This window comes from Dendrobates tinctorius, unplaced genomic scaffold, assembly GCF_039654945.1.
Source record: "Dendrobates tinctorius isolate UK_male_01 unplaced genomic scaffold, ASM3965494v1 ptg000126l, whole genome shotgun sequence".
Lineage (NCBI taxonomy): Eukaryota > Metazoa > Chordata > Amphibia > Anura > Dendrobatidae > Dendrobates > Dendrobates tinctorius.
The window spans coordinates 6,377,235-6,397,931 of NW_027361794.1; the positions used below are offsets into that span (position 1 = coordinate 6,377,235).

At 47.9% G+C, this 20,697-nt stretch overlaps 1 protein-coding gene across 1 annotated transcript in view; it reads left to right on the forward strand.

The window, feature by feature from the left end:
* The window catches only part of LOC141047230 (uncharacterized), a 218,053-nt gene that overhangs the window by 78,914 nt on the left and 118,442 nt on the right, over positions 1 to 20,697 (forward strand). The window lies entirely within an intron of this gene.

The window sequence follows — 20,697 nt, forward strand, 5'->3', positions numbered from 1 at the left end:
AATGCTGACGCTAGGCTGCTGAGGCAATGGAGCAATAGCGCACTGGCGCTGATACTGGCAATAACTCAGGCACTCTCACAGACGTAGTATCAGAGGGTAGGGGTTTCCAATGAGTCATTCACCAGTCCATGCATCCATCAACAAACATACAGCAGCAGCATGGCTATACTAGCGCATGGCGGAATAGCCATGCGCATTTTTTATAGCGAACGGGACCTTCCAGAAATCTCCAGGTCTCCAAGAGGAGCCAATGGGATCCGACACAGGACCTGAACACCTGACTCCCGAACTCCAATGGGAGTTCGTCCCATGAGCATGAGCAGGAGTAGAGGACTTTGCCTTGCGGCAACTCTCTCCATAGGCTATCTCCTCTGCAGTCTCCTCTACAGCAGATGAGGAGCAGGAGCCTGCAGAATGTGAGGATCTAGATTTCAGCAAAGGAGAGGCAGAAATCTGACTCCTAACATTACCCCCCTCCTAGGGCCTCCCCCTCCCTGAGCCTTCCGGACTATCAGCCTGTGCCCTACAGTGGCATAGGGATCAAACTCGCCCAAAGGCGAGCTTGGAGTCCTGGTGGGTGATACAGTGAACCGGGACACATGGAAGGCGTCAGTGGAGGCAAGGTCACCAGGTTTCAGAAGGGACACCTGGGAGATAGCAGGAGCAGGCGATGCAGCAGAGCATCGGCGGCCGTCACCACTCTCCGCCTAGCAAGGCTATCCTGAGCACATGAGGCGCAGGCCTGAATAAATCTTTTGATGTCCTGAGCCCTGTGGGGCCACCAATACGCGCCGGCCAATAGCTTCGTGCTTTGCATATAGCCCCGATGGTTGTGCGCATTGGACGCGTGTGCCCAGGCGAGGACCTGAGCCCTAAGGTGAGGAGGGACAAAGGTCTCGTTGACCGGCTCAGAATCCGCCCATTGCGGGGAGCTGGCTTCCTGAGAAACAGCACACACATGATGACAACCGCAAATGGAAACTTGAGCCGGAGCTGTATCAAAACTGGTACAAGACACCTCCATGGGCTCTGGGGGTAGAACCTCTGGCTCAGACAGCTCCAGAGGCTCAAAAAATTTGAGAGTCGGACTAGCTCTCCGCTTGGAGTGAGCACGCTCCATACCGCACTCTGAAAAACGGAGGTCAATGCGTGAGGAGACAGAAATTAGCTCCTCCAAGGTAGTGGGGATCTGTTATGAATGAGTCACTGAGGAGGAAAAACAAAAACAAGCTAAGCCACAGAAAACCAGAGAGGTTGGTAACTAAGCGGATTGCAGACCCCTGATCCTATCCACACAACTAGCAGTAGCCGTGGAGCGTACCTACGATGATCCTAGACGCCTCGTCACAGCCGGAGAACTAAATAAGCCTAAAGCAAGAAAAGGGGAAATCTAAACTGCCCCAGAGCAGACCCCAAAGCAATAGACAGCCCCCAAATATGTATTGACGGTGAGACAAGATGAAAACACAAACACGGATAGAAAAATAGGCTGAGCAAACGATGGGGCCCACACTAACTAGAAAGGACAGGAAAGGAAAGATGCTGTCTGCAATCACGCACAAAACCCTGCCAAAAAATGTCCAACACTTTCTGATAACAAAAACCCTGAAGTCGCTAGACTTCAATTCCATATATCAGCACTCTGGTATATTCTGAAGACAGAGTAAAAAGAGACCAATCTGATCAGGGACAAAAAGCAAACTGGCATAAACAGAGACATAAGAATGGAAATTAGGCACAGCCCCAGCAGGGGCTGGCTGACCACAAAAACTGAGTAAACCAGACCAAATCTCATGAGAAAAAATAGCAGAGCACACTTAGCTTGAGAAAGCAGGAACAGAACTGGAAACAGAACCTCAGGGCAGGAAAAAATCACCAGCACAAAATTGGGGAGTCGGCTGTCTTAAATCCAGTCAGAGACTCCTGATGACCAATCACAGTCCTCCTCCTCAGGTGGCAGGTCTCTGCCATTTAGATCAGCTTCATTACCTGCTGTCACCACCAGAGGGAGCCCGGACTGAGAACTCACCACTCCTTCACGACTCTGTCAACACAGCCAGCTCCACCACCCTCACCAGAAGCCAGAGGAAAACCAGAAAATGAGTTCACAACAGTACCCCCCCTTGAGGAGGGGTCACCGAACCCTCATCCACACCACCAGGCCGATCAGGATGGGCCCGGTGAAAAGCACAAACCAATCTATCGGCATGAATGTCAGAGGCAGAGACCCAAGAATTGTCCTCCTGGCCATAACCCTTCCAAATACTGGAGTCTCCGTCTAGCCAGACGAGAATCCAGTATTTTCTCTACCTCATATTCCACATTACCTTCAACCAACACAGGGTCAGGAGGTGCCGCCATAGGAACCACTGGCTCAACAAACCTCTTCAACAGAGACTTATGAAACACGTTATGGATCTTAAACGTAACTGGAAGAGCCAATCGAAAAGAAACCGGGTTAAGAATCTCCAAAATCCTATAAGGCCCAATAAATCTTGGCTTGAACTTCGGAGATGCAACCTTCATAGAGATATTTTTTGACAACAACCAAACCATATCACCCACTTTAAACCAGGTACCAATGGTCCTATGCCGGTTGGAAAACCGCTGGGCCTTTTCTTGAGAGAGGGACAACTTATCCACCACTTGGTCCCAAATCTGCTGCATTCTCTCTACCACAGTGTCAACACCTGGGCAGGCTGAAGATTCCATTTGCCCTGAAGAAAATCGAGGATGAAACCCAAAGTTACAGAAAAAGGGCGACATCAATGTGGCAGAACTAGCTCTATTATTTAGGGTGATTTCGGCCAAGGGCAAAAATGAGACCCAATCATCCTGATCAGCAGATATAAAACATCTCAAATAGGACTCCAAAGTCTGGTTTGTTCTCTCAGTCTGCCCATTGGTCTGTGGGTGAAACGCAGAGGAGAAGGATAACTGAATTTCCATCTTGGAACAAAAGGCTTTCCAAAATCTGGAGACAAACTGGACTCCTCTGTCCGACACAATGTTCTCAGGAATCCCATGCAACCGAATCACCTGTTGTAAAAACAAGGGCACCAACTCTGAGGAAGATGGCAGCTTTGGAAGTGGTACAATATGCGCCATCTTAGAAAATCTATCACAAATCACCCAGATAACAGTCATTCTCTGAGAGACAGGAAGATCAGAAATAAAATCCATTGAGATATGGATCCATGGCCTCTTGGGCACCGGCAAGGGCATCAACAACCCACTAGAACGAGAACAGGGTTTAGACCGGGAACAAGTCCCACAAGACTGCACAAAATTCCTGACATCACGAGATAAGGCGGGCCACCAAAAAGACCGACTCACCAAATCTCTGGTACCAAAAATACCTGGATGACCAGCCAACGCGGAGCAATGAACTTCAGACATCACTCTCTTCCTCCACTGGTCAGGAACATACAATTTTCCCATAGGACAACGCTCAGGTTTGTCCTCCTGAAATTCTTCCAGGGCACGTCTCAAATTGGGCGAGATGGCAGAAAGAACTACCCCCTCACCTAGGATGGTAGTAGGTTTGGTCACAATAGGAGAATCAGCAAAGAAACTCCTAGAAAGGGCGTCTGCCTTAACATTCTTAGTGCCCGGAAGAAAGGAGACCACAAAATCAAAACGCGTGAAAAACAAGGCCCACCTAGCCTGTATAGGATTCAAGCATTTGGCCGACTCCAGGTAAATCAAATTCTTGTGGTCAGTGAGGACCACAACTTGATGTCTAGCTCCCTCCAACCAATGTCTCCACTCCTCAAATGCCCATTTCATGGCTAACAATTCCCGATTCCCCACATCATAGTTGCGTTCAGATGGGAAGAACTTTCGGGAAAAGAAGGCACAGGGATTCATTTTAGAAGTCACCGGATCTTTTTGGGATAAAACAGCTCCTGCACCAATCTCCGAAGCATCTACCTCTACCTGAAATGGAAGTGAGACATCAGGTTGCCGTAAAACCGGAGCAGAAGTGAACCTCCGCTTCAGCTCCTGAAATGCCAAAACAGCCTCTGGAGACCAATTCAGCACATCAGCGCCCTTCTTGGTCAGATCAGTCAGTGGTTTGGCAATACCAGAAAAATTAGCTATAAATTTACGATAAAAATTAGCAAAACCCAAAAACTTCTGGAGAGCCTTCAAAGAAGTGGGCTGAACCCAATCATAAATGGCCTGTACCTTGGCCGGGTCCATTTCAATAGTTGACGGAGACAAAATAAATACCAAAAATGATATCCTCTGTACACCAAAAAGGCATTTCGATCCCTTAACATACAGGGAGTTCTCCCTCAAAATCCGGAACACAGTCCGAACATGTTCCACATGAGAATCCCAATCACTGGAAAAGATCAGAATATCATCCAAATAGATGATCAAAAACGTATCCACAAAGTCCCGGAAAATATCATTCATGAAGGATTGGAAGACAGAAGGGGCATTAGTGAGCCCAAAAGGCATCACCAGGTACTCAAAATGTCCCTCCGGAGTATTAAACGCCGTCTTCCATTCATCTCCATGCTTGATGCGAATAACATTATACGCCCCCCTGAGGTCAAGCTTAGTAAACCAGCAGGCACCCTTAACTCTGGAGAATAAATCAGAAATCAGGGGTAACGGATACTGATATTTAACCGTAATCTTGTTAAGGGGACGATAGTCAATACAAGGACTTAATGAACCATCTTTCTTAGCCACGAAAAAACCCCCCGCACCTAAGGGTGAAGAAGATGGTCTAATATGACCCTTCTCCAACGACTCCTTAATATAAGATCGCATAGCCTCGTGTTCAGGTACAGATAAGTTGAAAAGCCGACCCCTGGGAAATTTACACCCAGGCCTCAACTCAATTGCACAGTCATAACTCCTATGAGGAGGCAGGGACGCAGACTTACTCTCACTAAATAAATCAGCCAAATAGTCAGGAACATCATGAGACTGGGGAGAGGTGGAGAAAACAGGAGTGTAACCAAGAGCACACCGACAGCCCCAACTCACCACAGACACAGATTTCCAATCTAAAACTGGATTATGGATTTGCAACCAGGGGAAACCCAGAACAATAGTATCATGCAAATTATGCAGTACCAAAAATCTACAATTTTCTTGGTGGTCTGGGGCGACTCGCATTATCACCTGGGTCCAAAACTGAGGTTTATTCTCCACGAAAGGAGTAGCATCAATACCCCTCAAAGGAATAGGCGTCCGCAAAGGTATCATGGGAAAACCACAACGTTTAGCAAAATCCAAATCCATCAGATTCAAAGCTGCTCCTGAATCCACAAAAGCCTTGGCGGAAAATGTGGATAAGGAGCAGATCAAAGTATTTGCCAAAAGAAATTTAGGTTGTACGCCACCCACAGCAAATGTGTGTGCAAAATGTTTCTCTCATTTAGGGCAGACAGAAATAATATGAGAGACATCTCCACAGAAAAAACACAGCCTTCTATACTCCTGATGTTGCACCCTAGACAAAACTCTATCACATTGCATAGGTTCAGACATTTGTTGAAAAGGTGGCAACACCTCTCGTGTAGTTTTACGTTCACGTAAACGCCGATCAACTTGAATGGCTAATGACATAGAATCGACAAGACCAGAGGGAACAGGAAATCCCACCATAACATCCTATATGGTTTCTGATAAACCCTTGCGAAAGAGAGCTGCCAAGGCACCATCATTCCATGTAGTAAGGACCACCCACTTTCTGAACTTTTGACAGTATAACTGCAGAATCCTGACCCTGGTTCAATGCTAATAGGGCTTTCTCAGCTTGATTAATAGCATTAGGTTCATCATACAATGACCCCAAGGCTTGAAAAAATGCATCCACATTAGTCAGAATAGGATTTTCAGGTGTCAAAGAAAACGCCCAATCCTGGGGATCGCCGCGCAGCAAGGAGATGACAATTTTAACCTGCTGCACAGAGCTCCCCAATGAGTTAGGCATCAAGGCAAGAAATAATTTACAATCTTAAAATTCAAAAATTTAGACCGATCCCCAGAAAACAGATCAGGCGTAGGGATTTTTGGTTCAACAGCATGTGATTGAGCAAGATAGGCGGAAATTCCCCGCACTTCAGCAGCGAGCTGCTCCACACGATCAGACAATTGCTTAATCTCCATTAAGGAAAAAATCCTCCTACGGCCCCAGAGAAAAAGAGGAAAAAATACATATAAAAAAAAAAAATTCTGACACTTTTTTTTTTTTTTTTACAATTTTTTTTTTCCTGCTTTTGAGTACCCTAGAATCTGCGGTATGGCTGGTGATTCTGTTATGAATGAGTCACCGAGGAGGAAAAACAAAAACAAGCTAAGCCACAGAAAACCAGAGAGGTTGGTAACTGAGCGGATTGCAGACCCCTGAGCCTATCCACACAAATAGCAGTAGCCGTGGAGCGTACCTACGATGATCCTAGACGCCTTGTCACAGCCGGAGAACTAAATAAGCCTAAAGCAAGAAAAGGGGAAATCTAGACTGCCCCAGAGCAGACCCCAAAGCAATAGACAGCCCCAAACATGTATTGACGGTGAGACAAGATGAAAACACAAACACAGATAGAAAAAAATGCTGAGCAAATGATGGGGCCCACACTAACTAGAAAGGACAGGAAAGGAAAGATACTGTCTGCAATCACGCACAAAACCCTGCCAAAAAATGTCCAACACTTTCTGATAACAAAAGCGCTGAAGTCGCTAGACTTCAATTTCCTATATCAGCACTCTGATATATTCTGAAGACAGAGCAAAAAGAGACCAATCTGATCAGGGACAAAAAGCAAACTGGCATAAACAGAGACATAAGAATGGAAATTCAGCACAGCCCCAGCAGGGGCTGGCTGACCACAAAAACTGAGTAAACCAGACCAAATCTCATGAGAAAAAATAGCAGAGCACACTTAGCTTGAGAAGGCAGGAACAGAACTGGAAACAGAACCTCAAGGGAGGAAAAAATCACCAGCACAAAATTAGGGAGTCGGCTGTCTTAAATCCAGTCAGAGACTCCTGATGTCCAATCACAGTCCTCCTCCTCAGGTGGCAGGTCTCTGCCATTTAGATCAGCTTCATTACCTGCTGTCACCACCAGAGTGAGCCTGGATAGAGAACTCACGACTCCTCTGTCAACACAGCCAGCTCGACCACCCTCACCAGGAGCCAGAGGTAAACCAGAAAATGAGTTCACAACAGGGATCTCTCTAGTAGAGAGAGCATCCTTGACATGCTCCGCTAGCCTTCTCCAAAAAACGGGAATAAGGGCCTTATCGGACCATTCCAGCTCGGGGGCCAGTGTCCGAAAACGGACGGCATACTGGCTAACCGAGAGGGATCCCTGAGTAAGAGCGAGTAACTGCAGAGAAGTGTCATGAGTGACCCGTGGGCCGAGGAAAACCTGCTTGATAGCCATTAACAGGTGACCTGCGGTTCGAATATCAGGATCACCATGCTCCCACAAAGGCATAGCCCATTCCAAGGCCTTGCCCGACAGTAGGGAAATAACAAATGCCACCTTGGCCCGTTCCGTAGGGAATTGCGCGGCCAGTAGCTCCAGGCGGATTTAGCACTGGCTGATGCAGCCCCTACAGGAGGCGCCATCCCCGGAAAACTTATCGGGTAACAAGAGGCAGGTGACTGTCGGTGCGAGGGTGTCCATGGACATACGGCCTACCGCATCAGTTACAGCCTGTACAGCAGCATCAGTAGCTTGTGCAGCTGCGAGAGCCTTCTCAAGAGTAACTAAGCGGTTCTCAAGCTGCTGTATGCACTGCATGAGTTGCTGCTGATCTGCCATCACTAGCCAGACCCTGGCACTAGTATAATGTTAGGAGTTGCGGAAGGCACTAAATAAAAATATAAATAAAGTGCCTTCGCCACTCGGGGTCCACCGTGCAGAGGATGTAATAACTGCTGCTAGGTGATGACAGAGCAATCTGGCGGTGGTGTGCACAGGGCTAACTGCACCCAATGAGCACTGCACAGACTCTGTTGAACTCACAGAATCCTAGAAACAATAATAAACACAAAAACGCTGAGTCTGTTTAGGACACAACTACAGCGCTGCACCCGCGGTATCTGGTCACAGGAGTAGCACTATATGGCGGTACTTACTCCGTCTAGACCTACCGACAAGGATCAGGTGTAGAGCGTCGCAACCGCGAACGCACGCAGAGCTGCAACTGCAGTGCGGCAAGAACGGAGCCGCTACAATGACACTGCTATCTAGCAGGCGCAATGCTGACGCTAGGCTGCTGAGGCAATGGAGCAATAGCGAGTTGGCGCTGATACTGGCAATAACTCAGGCACTCTCACAGACGTAGTATCAGAGGGTAGGGGTTTCCAATGAGTCATTCACCAGTCCATGCATCCATCAACAAACATACAGCAGCAGTATGGCTATACTAGCGCATGGCGGAACAGCCATGCGTGCTTTTTATAGCAAACGGGACCTTCCGGAAATCTCCAGGTCTCCAAGAGGAGCCAATGGGATCCGACACAGGACCTGAACACCTGACTCCCGAACTCCAATGGGAGTTTGTCCCAAGAGCATGAGCAGGAGTAGAGGACTTAGCCTCTGGAGAGAGTTGCTGCAAGGCAATTTCCTCTGCAGTCTCCTCTACAGCAGATGAGGAGCAGGAGGCTGCAGAATGTGAGGATCTAGATTTCAGCAAAGGAGAGGCAGAAATCTGACTCCTAACACTAAGTACAAGATCCATAAAAGCAGGAATCTACCACACAAGACCATAGGTGAAGACTTTGGAAAGAAACGTTAGAAACCATCCAACACATAGTGGCAGGATGCAAAATGCAAGCAGGAACAGCGTATACTGAACGCCACAACCAAGTAACAGGAATTGTTTACAGGAACATCTGTGCAGCATATGGGCTAAGCCCCCCCTAAGTCCAGGTGGGAGACCCCAGAAAAAGTGGTGGGAAATTAAAAGGCTAGACCCTCTTCTAGTATATTCTCACCCATCCCCTGTAGACTGTGAGCCCTTGCGGGCAGGGTCCTCCTTTTGTACTTATGTGTGTCTTGTATTGCTCATGTTTATTGTACTTGTCTAAATTTGCCCCTTTTCACATGTAAAGAGCCATGGAATAAATGGCACTTTAAAAATGTGTAATAATAATGATAATAAAATCCTGTGAGACTTCAATATCCGGACAGATAAGCAGATGTTGGCTAACCAACCAGACATTGTCATGGTAGACAAGGAGCAGAAGACAGCAATGATAATAGATGTGGCAGTGCCAAGTGACAGCAACATCAGAAAGAAGGAACATGAAAAGCTGGAGAAATACCAGGGCCTCAAAGGAGAACTGGAGAAGATGTGGAAGGTGAAGGCAACAGTGATTCCAGTGGTGACAGGAGCACTTGGAGCAGTGACCCCTAAGTTGGAAGACTGGCTACAACAGATCCCAGGAGCAACATCTGAACTCTCTGTCCAGAAAAGTGCAATGCTGGGAACAACTAAGATCCTGCGCAGAACCCTCAAACTCCCAGGCCTCTGGTAGAGGACCCGAGAATGAGAAAGGACAAAAAAGACAACCCTCATTGAGGGGTGAGAAGGAAGTTAGTTTAGTAGTGTGTGTGTAAATATATATATATATATATATATATATATATATATATATATATATATATATATATATTATACAGGGTGGTCCAAAAGCAGGTGGACAGTATGTGTAATAGGGTTATGAAGGGGGAGAGTTATAATAATAATAATAATCTTTATTTTTATATAGCGGTAACATATTACGCAGCGCTTTACAGTTTGCACACATTATCGTCACTGTCCCCGATGGGGCTCACAATCTAAATTCCCTATCAGTATGTCTTTAGAGTGTGGTAGGAAACCGCAGTGCCCGGAGGAAACCCACACAAACACGGGGAGAACATACAAACTCCTTGCAGATGTTGTCCTTGGTGGGATTCGAACCCAGGAAGCCACCGTGCTGCCCCGTGTTATCAAACATGGTAAAGTGAAACTGACTCAGTTGCCCTTAGCAACCAATCACATTCCACTTTTCACTCTTCACAGACTCTTTGGAAAATGAAAGGTGGAATCTGATTGGTTACTAAGGGCAACTGAGTCAGTTTCACAGATCCAGTTTTCACAGATAAATCTCCCCCAAATCTGTTTTCTTTTCAGCTAATTCAAATAACCCATAGTGGCAAATAATTTAAATACAGATCAAAGAAAATGGATTTTAAAAGAGTATTGGAAATCTCAAAATGCTGAAACAGTTAGAGCAAATTGGGTTGAAACATTTGGTACTCAAGCCCAAAAGAGACAAACCATTTACCGCATTCGTGACAAATTCGATGCCACTGGCTCAATCCTTAATGCTCCAAAAACTGGCCAACCCAAAACAGCCTGTACAGAAAATAATAAGCAACTTGTTGCTGAAACATTTGTTCAGAGTCCAAAAAAGTCCACCAGAAGAGTCTCTTAAATTCTAATGAATCTGTTAGGCATCGGGTTCCTGCAGCGGCACAGCAGGAATCCAAAGCCTCACATTCAGTGGTCTGCCATTCTCCATCGACGCAAAGGAGCTTGCACAGCAGCCCCATTCTTCCTAATGCTCTGCTCAGACCTGCTCTGTGGGTCTGGCTGTTGCTGCCACCTTGGGGCCAGCAATAGCAACGCAGGCTGCTCAGCAGCAAGCCACTCCAGAGGCTAAGTCCTTCTGTCACTCCACTGAGCATGCTCACAAGATTATCTCCCATTGGAGATCGGGAGTCACATGCACAGGTCCTTCTCCAGACCTGATTGGTCCATCTCAGGGATCTGGAAGCTTCCGGAAGGTTCCGGCTACAAAAGGTTCGCATGGCCAATCGGCCATGCGCTAGTATAGACTCTAGTTGCTAACTGTGTGAATGATGACAGATGTATGGACTTGCAAATGACTCATTAAGATTCCCCTCCCTCTGATATTACGTGTGTGGATAGGGAACTAGTGATAGAGTCAGCGCCAGTCAGTGGCAAGCTACAGGCTACAGTACGCATCCTCCATAGTGCTAGCGTCCGTCAGTGTGCCTGCTACCGGGCATTGTCGTATAGCGGTAGTGTCTGTCGCCGCGCTGCAGTCAGCAGTACTTCTTGGCGTCTGCGCTTGCGACGCTGCACGCATGGTAGGTCTAGAGGGACGCTGACCCTGTGTCTTGGGCCCAAGTCCTGTGACCATATACCGTGCGTGCATTCCACTGAGTCCTGTGATGTCAACAGGCTCAGTCTTTGTATTTAACGCCTCGGTGCCTCCGTGAAGGAACAGAGACCGCCCAGCGCACTCCGGGTGACGTTCAACCCGTGTGCGTTATACCGCCATATAGTGCGTGTGCCATTACAAAGCAGTAGCGTAACACCTTCTGCACGGTGGACCCCGGGCGGCGAACGCACTTATTATTTATTATTTAATGCGTTCCGCCGTCCCTAACAGAATCAAGTTGTTCCCCAGGTACAGCAACAGCCTAATTCAAATGACCTTTATTTCCAACAAGATGGGGCCCCTCCACATTATTCAAGAGTAGTCCGCGAGGATCTTGATGAAACATTTCCTAATAAATGGATTGACCGGTACGTTCACCAGACTTGACCCCAACGGATTTTTTTTCCTTTGGGGAGTACTCAAGGACAAAGTTTATAGTCGAAAACCAAAAAGTGTCAATGATGTGAAAGATTACATAAGAGATGCAATTCAAGAAATTAATACCCAAAGAGACTTGTGCAAAAATGTTTGTCGAAGCGTAAGAGGCAGACTTCAAAGCTGTGCAAATTGTGATGGAAAACAGTTTGAGCACCTACGTTGATAAAATTTAAGGGCTTTTGTATTATTGTAAAGAATAAAATTTATTTGTCAAAGTTACACTTGTGTTAGTAAATATAATTTTATATATAAATCAAAATAAATGTTATTATTTTCTGTCCACCTACTTTTGGACCACCCTGTATATACACTGCTCAAAAAAATAAAGGGAACACTAAAATACCACATCCTAGATATCTCTGAATGAAATATTCCAGTTGCAAATTTTTATTCATTGCATAGTGGAATGTGTTCAGAACAATAAAACATAACAATTGTCAATGTAAATCAAAATGAATATCCCATGTAGGTCTGGATTTGGAATGATACTCAAAATCTAAGTGGAAAATCAAATTACAGGCTGACCCAACTTTAGTGGAAATGCCTCATGACAAGGAAATGATGCTCAGTATTGTGTGTGGCCTCCACGTGCCTATATGACCTCCCTACTGTACAACGCCTGAGCATGCTCCTGATGAGGCGGCGGATGGCCTTCTGAGGCATCTCCTCCCAGACCTGAACTAAAGCATCCGCCAACTCCTGGACAGTCTGTGGTGCAACGTGACGTTGGTTGATGGAACGAGACATGATGTCCTAGATGTGCTCAATCGGATTCAGGTCTGGGAAACAGGCAGGCCAGTCCATAGCTTCAATGCCTTCATCTTGCAGGAACTGCTGACACACTCCAGCCACATGAGGTCTGGCATTGTCCTGCATTAGGAGGAACCCAGGGCCAATCGCACCAGTATATGGTTTCAAAAGGGGTCTGAGGATCTCATCTCGGTACCAAATGCCAGTCAGGCTTCCTCTGGCTATGCTGTCCTCCAAAGAAATTCCACCCCACCTGTCCCACTGCCAAACCAGTCATGCTGAAGGATGTTGCAGGCAGCAGATCACTCTCCACGGCGTCTCCAGACTCTGTCATGTCTGTCACATGTGCTCAGTGTGAACCTGCTTTCATCTGTTAAGAGCACAGGGCGTCAGTGGCGAATTTGCCAATCCTGGGATTCTGTGGCAAATGCCAAGCGTCCTGCATGGTTTTGGGCTTTGAGCACAACCCCCTTCTGTGGACGTCGGGCACTCAGACCATCCTCATGGAGTCGGTTTCTAACCGTTTGTGCAGACACATACACACTTGTGGCCTGCTGGAGGTCATTTTGCAGGGCTCTGGAAGTGCTCCTCCTGTTCCTCCTTGCACAAAGGTGGAGGTAGCTGTCCTGCTGCTGGGTTGTTGCCTTACTATGGCCCCCTCCACATCTTCTGGTGTTCTGGCCTGTCTCCTGGTTGTGCCTCCAGACTCTGGACACTACGCTGACGGACACAGCAAACCTTCTTGCCACAGCTCGCATTGATGTGCCATTCTGGATGAGCTGCACTACCTGAGCCACTTGTGTGGGTTGTAGAGTCGGCCTCATGCTACCACGAGTGTGAAAGCACAACCAACATTCAAAAGTGACCAAAACATCAACCAGAAAGCATTGGTACTGAGATGTGGTTTGAGGTCCTCACCTGCAGAACCACTCCTTTTTTGAGGGTGTCTTGATAATTGCCAAAAATTTCCATCTGATATCTATTCCATTTGCACAACAGCATGTGAAATTGATTGTCAATCTGTGTTACTTCCTATGTAAACAGTTTGATTTCACAGAAGTTTGATTTACTTGGAGTTATATTCTGTTGTTTAAGTGTTCCCTTTATTTTTTTGAGCAGTGTGTGTGTATATATATATATATATTTGCCTAAAATACAAAGAATATGTGTCATCTTTAACTTTAGACCTTTTAGACATCATTTAATCTATAACTTGTTTAACTGTTCAGTCCTAGGCCCCCTCCTCTTCTCTTTGTATACTGCCCCTATTGGTCAAACAATCAGTAGATTTGGTTTCCAGTACCATCTCTATGCTGACGACACCCAATTATACGCTTCTTCTCCTGACATCACGCCAGTCTTTCTAGAAAACACCGGCGATTGTCTAAACGCTGTGTCTAACATCATGTCCTCACTATATCTGAAACTGAACCTGTCAAAGACTGAACTCCTTGTGTTTCCTCCCTCTACTAATGTACCTATACCCGACATTGCCATTTCCGTGTGTGGTTCCAATTTTACTCCCCAGCAACATGCCCGCTGTCTTGGGGTCATACTTGACTCCGAGCTTTCCTTTGCCCCCCACATACGATCACTGGCTCGCTCTTGTCATCTGCACCTCAAAAACATTTCTAGAATTCGACCTTTTCTTACTTTTGATTCTGCAAAAACTCTGACTGTTTCTCTTATTCATTCTCGTCTCGACTATTGTAACTCCCTTCTAATCGGTCTCCCTCTTACCAAACTCTCCCCCCTCCAATCTGTCTTGAATGCAGCTGCCAGGATCATATTCCTCGCCAATCGTTACACTGATGCCTCTACCTTGTGCCAGTCATTACACTGGCTACCCATCCACTCCAGAATCCAGTACAAACTTATTACCCTCACCCACAAAGCTCTTCATGGCTCAGCACCACCCTACATCTCCTCCCTTGTTTCAGTATACCACCCTACCCGTGCCCTCCGCTCTGCTGATGACCTGAGGTTAGCATCCTCAATAATCAGAATCTCCAACTCCCGTCTCCAAGACTTTACACGTGCTGCGCCAATTCTTTGGAATGCACTTCCCAGGTCAATACGATTAGTCCCCAATCCCCACAATTTTAAGCGTGCCCTGAAAACGCATTTATTCAGACTGGCCTATAGCCTCAACACATTAACCTAACTATCCCTGTGTGGAACAGCCAAAGGTTTTTTTTACCATAAACAGGTTCCCCGCATCATGTTCCCACATGCTTTATGCATCCATTAGCCCTCTGTGTCTGTACTGTTACACACTTAACATTATGGCTGGTCCACACAATCAGGGCGACTGTTACCACCCACCTTTCGTGTCTACCTCTTTCCTCATAGACTGTAAGCTTGCGAGCAGGGCCCTCATTCCTCTTGGTATTTGTTATAATCTATGTGATTATTGTTATGCTGTAATGTCTATCGTCTGTACAAGTCCCCTCTGAAATGTAAAGTGCTGCGGAATATGTCGGCGCTATAAAAATAAAATTTATTATTATTATTATTATTATTATTAACTGTTCATAATAACAGCAGAAACATCTTTTACAATTGGGATAATTTTCAGTTTAGTACTTAGCAGCACATCCACACTTTATTAAGTCCATTTTTACACGGTAATATTGCGTGCACTAGTCCCTTATTTTCATTTTTCTTAAGTGTTTATCCACACTTTACCACTTTACAGTTCACCGCTAATATTCACACACATTAATAGGTAGCTTATAGAGGAAACACTTTCTTCACCACTTCCCCCTCTATTTGTATAATGTGTCATTTTTCATGTTTCTCTCCATACATATTAGGCCCAGCACCCATTATACACTCACTGGCCACTTTATTAGGTACACCATGCTAGTAAGGGGTTGGACCCCCTTTTGCCTTCAGAACTGCCTCAATTCTTCGTGGCAGAGATTCAACAAGGTGCTGGAAGCATTCCTCAGAGATTTTGGACCATATTGACATGATGGCATCACACAGTTGGCGCAGATTTGTCGGCTGCACATCCCTGATGCGAATCTCCCGTTCCACCACATCCCAAAGATGCTCTATTGGATTGAGATCTGGTGACTGAGGAGGCCATTTGAGTACAGTAAACTCATTGTCATGTTCAAGAAACCAATCTGAGATGATTCGAGCTTTATGACATGGCGCATTATCCTGCTGAAAGTAGCCATCAGATGTTGGGTACATTGTGGTCATAAAGGGATGGACATGGTCAGCAACAATACTCAGGTAGGCTGTGGCGTTGCAACGATGCTCAATTGGTACCAAGGGGCCCAAAGAGTGCCCAGAAAAAATTCCCCACACCATGACACCACCACCACCAGCCTGAACCGTTGATACAAGGCAGGATGGATCCATGCTTTCATGTTGTTTACGCCAAATTCTGACCCTACCATCCGAATGTCGCAGCAGAAATCGAGACTCATCAGACCAGGCAACGTTTTTCCAATCTTCTACTGTCCAATTTCGATGAGCTTGTGCAAATTGTAGCCTCAGTTTCCTGTTCTTAGCTGAGAGGAGTGGTACCCAGTGTGGTCTTCTGCTGCTGTAGCCCATCTGCCTCAAAGTTCGACGCACTGTGCGTTCAGAGATGCTCTTCTGCCTACCTTGGTTGTAATGGGTGGCAATTTGAGTCACTGTTGCCTTTCTATTAGCTCGAACCAGTCTGCCCATTCTCCTCTGACCTCTGGCATCAACATGGCATTTCCGGCCACAGAACTGCCGCTCACTGGATTTTTTTTCTTTTTCGGACCATTCTCTGTAAACCCTAGAGATGGTTGTGTGTGAAAATCCCAGTAGATCAGCAGTTTCTGAAATTCTCAGACCAGCCCTTCTGGCACCAACAATCATGCCACGTTCAAAGGCACTCAAATCACCTTTCTTCCCCATACTGATGCTCGGTTTGAACTGCAGGAGATTGTCTTGACCATGTCTACATGCCTAAATGCACTGAGTTGCCGCCATGTGATTGGCTGATTAGAAATTAAGTCTTAACACACAGTTGGACAGGTGTACCTAATAAAGTGGCCACTGAGTGTACATTCCCTTGCCATTCTATTTACTGACGGCACATTATATATCCAGGCTTGGGATAAGGAAGCCCCTTGACCTACTTGTCCTCGGCTATTGGACCCCACTGGCACGCAGCACGGTCATCACCATGACCGCACTGCTGGCTTGTGGGCAGATCCAAGATGACGTGCACGACAATATGTCATCTCCAACTCCAATTACCCTGACACATCCATGAGTCACATGACATGGTTTATGTCTAATCTTTGGTTAGTCTTTCACATTTAAGGTCTGGCGTCTCTCTCCTCTGACACGCCCCTGAGGAAGAAACGCGCGTCGGGGCAGAGAGACGCAAGACTCACCCAGCTAGAGGCACTCTCTCCAGTAAGTGACAATCTCGATATTGGGCACTTTCACGTCTCACATCTATCTACCTTCACAGCTGACCTAGTTGTTCTATCTTTTCAGTATACGTAGCCGTTCCCAAGTTGGTTGCCACTTGGAATGATTCATCCATTCATGGCGAATACAATTTCTTGTTCTCCATCCTATGCTACAGATCGTTGGCAGCGTGTTGTGTTACACTTTTTATGCAAGTTAATCTGCTCTTCTGTTCTCCTTAGCGCAGGATTACATGACCTCACTGGAGTTAATAGAGAATTTTATACATAAGCACTATGCACTGTAATGTTCTTATTGCTGGATTAGGCAGCGTGTTTGGGCCCTTCCCTGACATCTGTATTTGCACCTAGTCTTACTGTCTCCATTTATAGCACTGTGTTCTGTAAGTAGGGAGACACTATTGTGTGGGACGTCGTTACTCACATGCGCTGGATACAATGTCCTTATGTCTCACACTAGAAGCTCCTTATTTTATCATCATCAGTGTTTGTTATGTTCTTTACTAGATGGTGGCCTGATTCTAACGCATCGGGTATTCTAGAATATATATGCAGTTTATTTTTGAAGATTTAATAATAATGCACTCCCCAATCCTGATATGTATGGTTCTCTCACCCCCAATCCTGATATGCATGCTACCCCTCAACCCCCTATCCTTGTATGTATGGTCCCCTGACCCCCCAATCCTGAAATGCATGGTCCTCTCACCCCCAATCCTGGTATGCATGCTCCTCTCACCTCTCTTTCCTGGTATGCATGGTCCCCTCACCCCCAATCCTGGTATGCATGGTCCCCTCACCCCCCTTTCTTGGTATGCATGGTCCCCTCACCCCCCTTTCTTGGTATGCATGGTCCCCTCACCCCCCTATCCTGGTATGCATGGTCCTCACCCCCCTATCCTGGTATGCATGGTCCCCTCACCCCCCAATCCTGGTATGCATGGTCCCCTCACCCCCCAATCCTGGTATGCATGGTCTCCTCACCCCCCAATCCTGGTATGCATGGTCCCCTCACCCCCTATCCTGGTATGCATGGTCCCCTCACCCCCTATCCTGGTATGCATGGTCCCCTCACCCCCTATCCTGGTATGCATGGTCCCTTCACCCCATATCCTGTTATGCATGGTCCCTTCACCCCCCAATCCTGGTATGCATGGTCCCCTCACCCCCCAGTCCTGGTATGCATGGTCCCCTCACCCCCAAATCCTGGTATGCATGGTCCCCTCACCCCCTATCCTGGTATGCATGGTCCCCTCACCCCCAATCCTGGTATGCATGGTCCCCTCACCCCCCCATCCTGGTATGCATGGTGCCCTCACCCCCCAATCCTGGTATGCATGGTCCCCTCACCCCCCTATCCTGGTATGCATGGTCCCCTCACCCCCTATCCTGGTATGCATGGTCCCCTCACCCCCTATCCTGGTATGCATGGTCCCTTCACCCCCCAATCCTGGTATGCATGGTCCCCTCACCCCCCAATCCTGGTATGTATGGTCCCCTCACCCCCCAATCCTGGTATGCATGGTCCCCTCACCCCCCAATCCTGGTATGTATGGTCCCCTCACCCCCCAATCCTGGTATGCATGGTCCCCTCACCCCCCAATCCTGGTATGCATGGTCCCCTCACCCCCCCATCCTGGTATGCAGGGTCCCCTCACCCCCCAATCCTGGTATGCATGGTCCCCTCACCCCCCTTTCCTGGTATGCATGGTCCCCTCACCCCCCAATCCTGGTATGCATGGTCCCTTCACCCCCCAATCCTGCTATGCATGGTCCCTTCACCCCCCCATCCTGGTATGCAGGGTCCCCTCACCCCCCAATCCTGGTATGCATGGTCCCCTCACCCCCCTTTCCTGGTATGCATGGTCCCCTCACCCCCCGATCCTGGTATGCATGGTCCCTTCACCCCCCAATCCTGGTATGTATGGTCCCCTCACCCCCCAATCCTGGTATGTATGGTCCCCTCACCCCCCAATCCTGGTATGCATGGTCCTCTCACCCCCCAATGCTGGTATACATGGTCCCCTCACCCCCCAATCCTGGTATGCATGGTCCCTTCACCCCCCCCATCCTGGTATGCAGGGTCCCCTCACCCCCCAATCCTGGTATGCATGGTCCCCTCACCCCCCTTTCCTGGTATGCATGGTCCCCTCACCCCCCGATCCTGGTATGCATGGTCCCTTCACCCCCCAATCCTGGTATGTATGGTCCCCTCACCCCCCAATCCTGGTATGTATGGTCCCCTCACCCCCCAATCCTGGTATGCATGGTCCCCTCACCCCCCAATCCTGGTATGCATGGTCCTCTCACCCCCCAATCCTGGTATGCATGGTCCCCCTCACCCCCCAATCCTGGTATGCATGGTCCCCTCACCCCCCCATCCTGGTATGCATGGTCCCCTCACCCCCCTTTCCTGGTATGCATGGTCCCCTCACCCCCCCTTTCCGTGTAGCCACGACCAATCAGCAACACGGCCCTGTACAAAAATAATATTAAAAATAAAAAAAAGTTATTCTCACCGTCCGACTGCCTCCTGTCTTCTTTCAACGCGCCCGGCCTCGCGTTCACAGTAATGCTTTGCGGCTTAGGTCGCTGATGACGTCTTTCTCTCTCGCTCTCGCGAAAGTGACGTCATCAGCGGCCTAAGCCGCAAAGCATTACCGTGAACGCGAGGCCGGGCGCGTTGAAAGAAGACAGGAGGCAGTCGGACGGTGAGAATAACTTTTTTATTTTAATTCTCTTTTTTACAGATTAAGGCCTGCGCCTGTCGCTGATTGGTTGCGGCCTGCGATTTCGGTTACAGACACGATAAGGCGTTTATATATATATAGCTGTGCAAATATTCTCTGTAAGGCTAGTTTCACATTTGCGATTTATAGCGCAGCAGCGGCCTGCGCACGGCCGCCGCTAAGCCCCGCCCCCTGCCCGCCCCTTCCGGTCACATGGGCGCACATGGACGCTTGCGATCTGCGCACCCTATCTTTAGCATAGGGTGCGCAGATCGAGCACTGGCAGGATTATGCCGTGCGCTGCGCACTTTTGAAGGTGCGCCCGTGTGCGCCGAACGCAGCATGTTGCATTTCAGCGCCCACGGCGCACCTTCAAAAGTGCGCAGCGCACGGCAAAATCCTGCCAGTGCTCGATCTGCGCACCCTATGCTAAAGATAGGGTGCGCAGATCGCAAGCGTCCATGTGCGCTAGTAGGCGGCGATGACCGGAACGGGCAGGCAGCAAGCCGGGAGAGGGCGGGGCTTAGCGGCAGCCGTGCGCAGGCCGTCGCTGCGCTATAAAGCGCAAATGTGAAACTAGCCTAAGTTGTCACTGTGGTCACCTGGTCTATGTGGGATAATACCTTCCAGATGAGGCACTTTTGATTTCCATATTAGTTTTGTGGCGCCCTATGTGATAAGGACCAATCGTCTATTGACATAACAGTACAGTGTAACATCCCCCATCCCCCACACATACAGCGTATAGTGTAGAAACCCCCCATAACATACAGGGTAACATACACCGATCACCTCATAATACCGCCATATCCCTACATACTGTATAATGTTTCCACAGTACCGCCATCATCCCACACGTCGTACACCACATACACGCACGGCTCCGCTCCATACACCAAGTACACACATGGCTCTGCTACATCCACACTGTAAACTCCTCCTGACCCCACACAGAAACTTCCCCTCATCCAGCACCACAACAACCAGCACAGCAGAGTCCTGCATACACTGAGGCCCCTGATCATGTGACCCCTGACTCCTCCCCTCCTGTGACCTCATCACAGGTCCTGTGCACAGAGCAGCCATATATGTGGAGTGCGGCTCTGCGGGTGGAGGTAGGTGCTGGAGGCTCC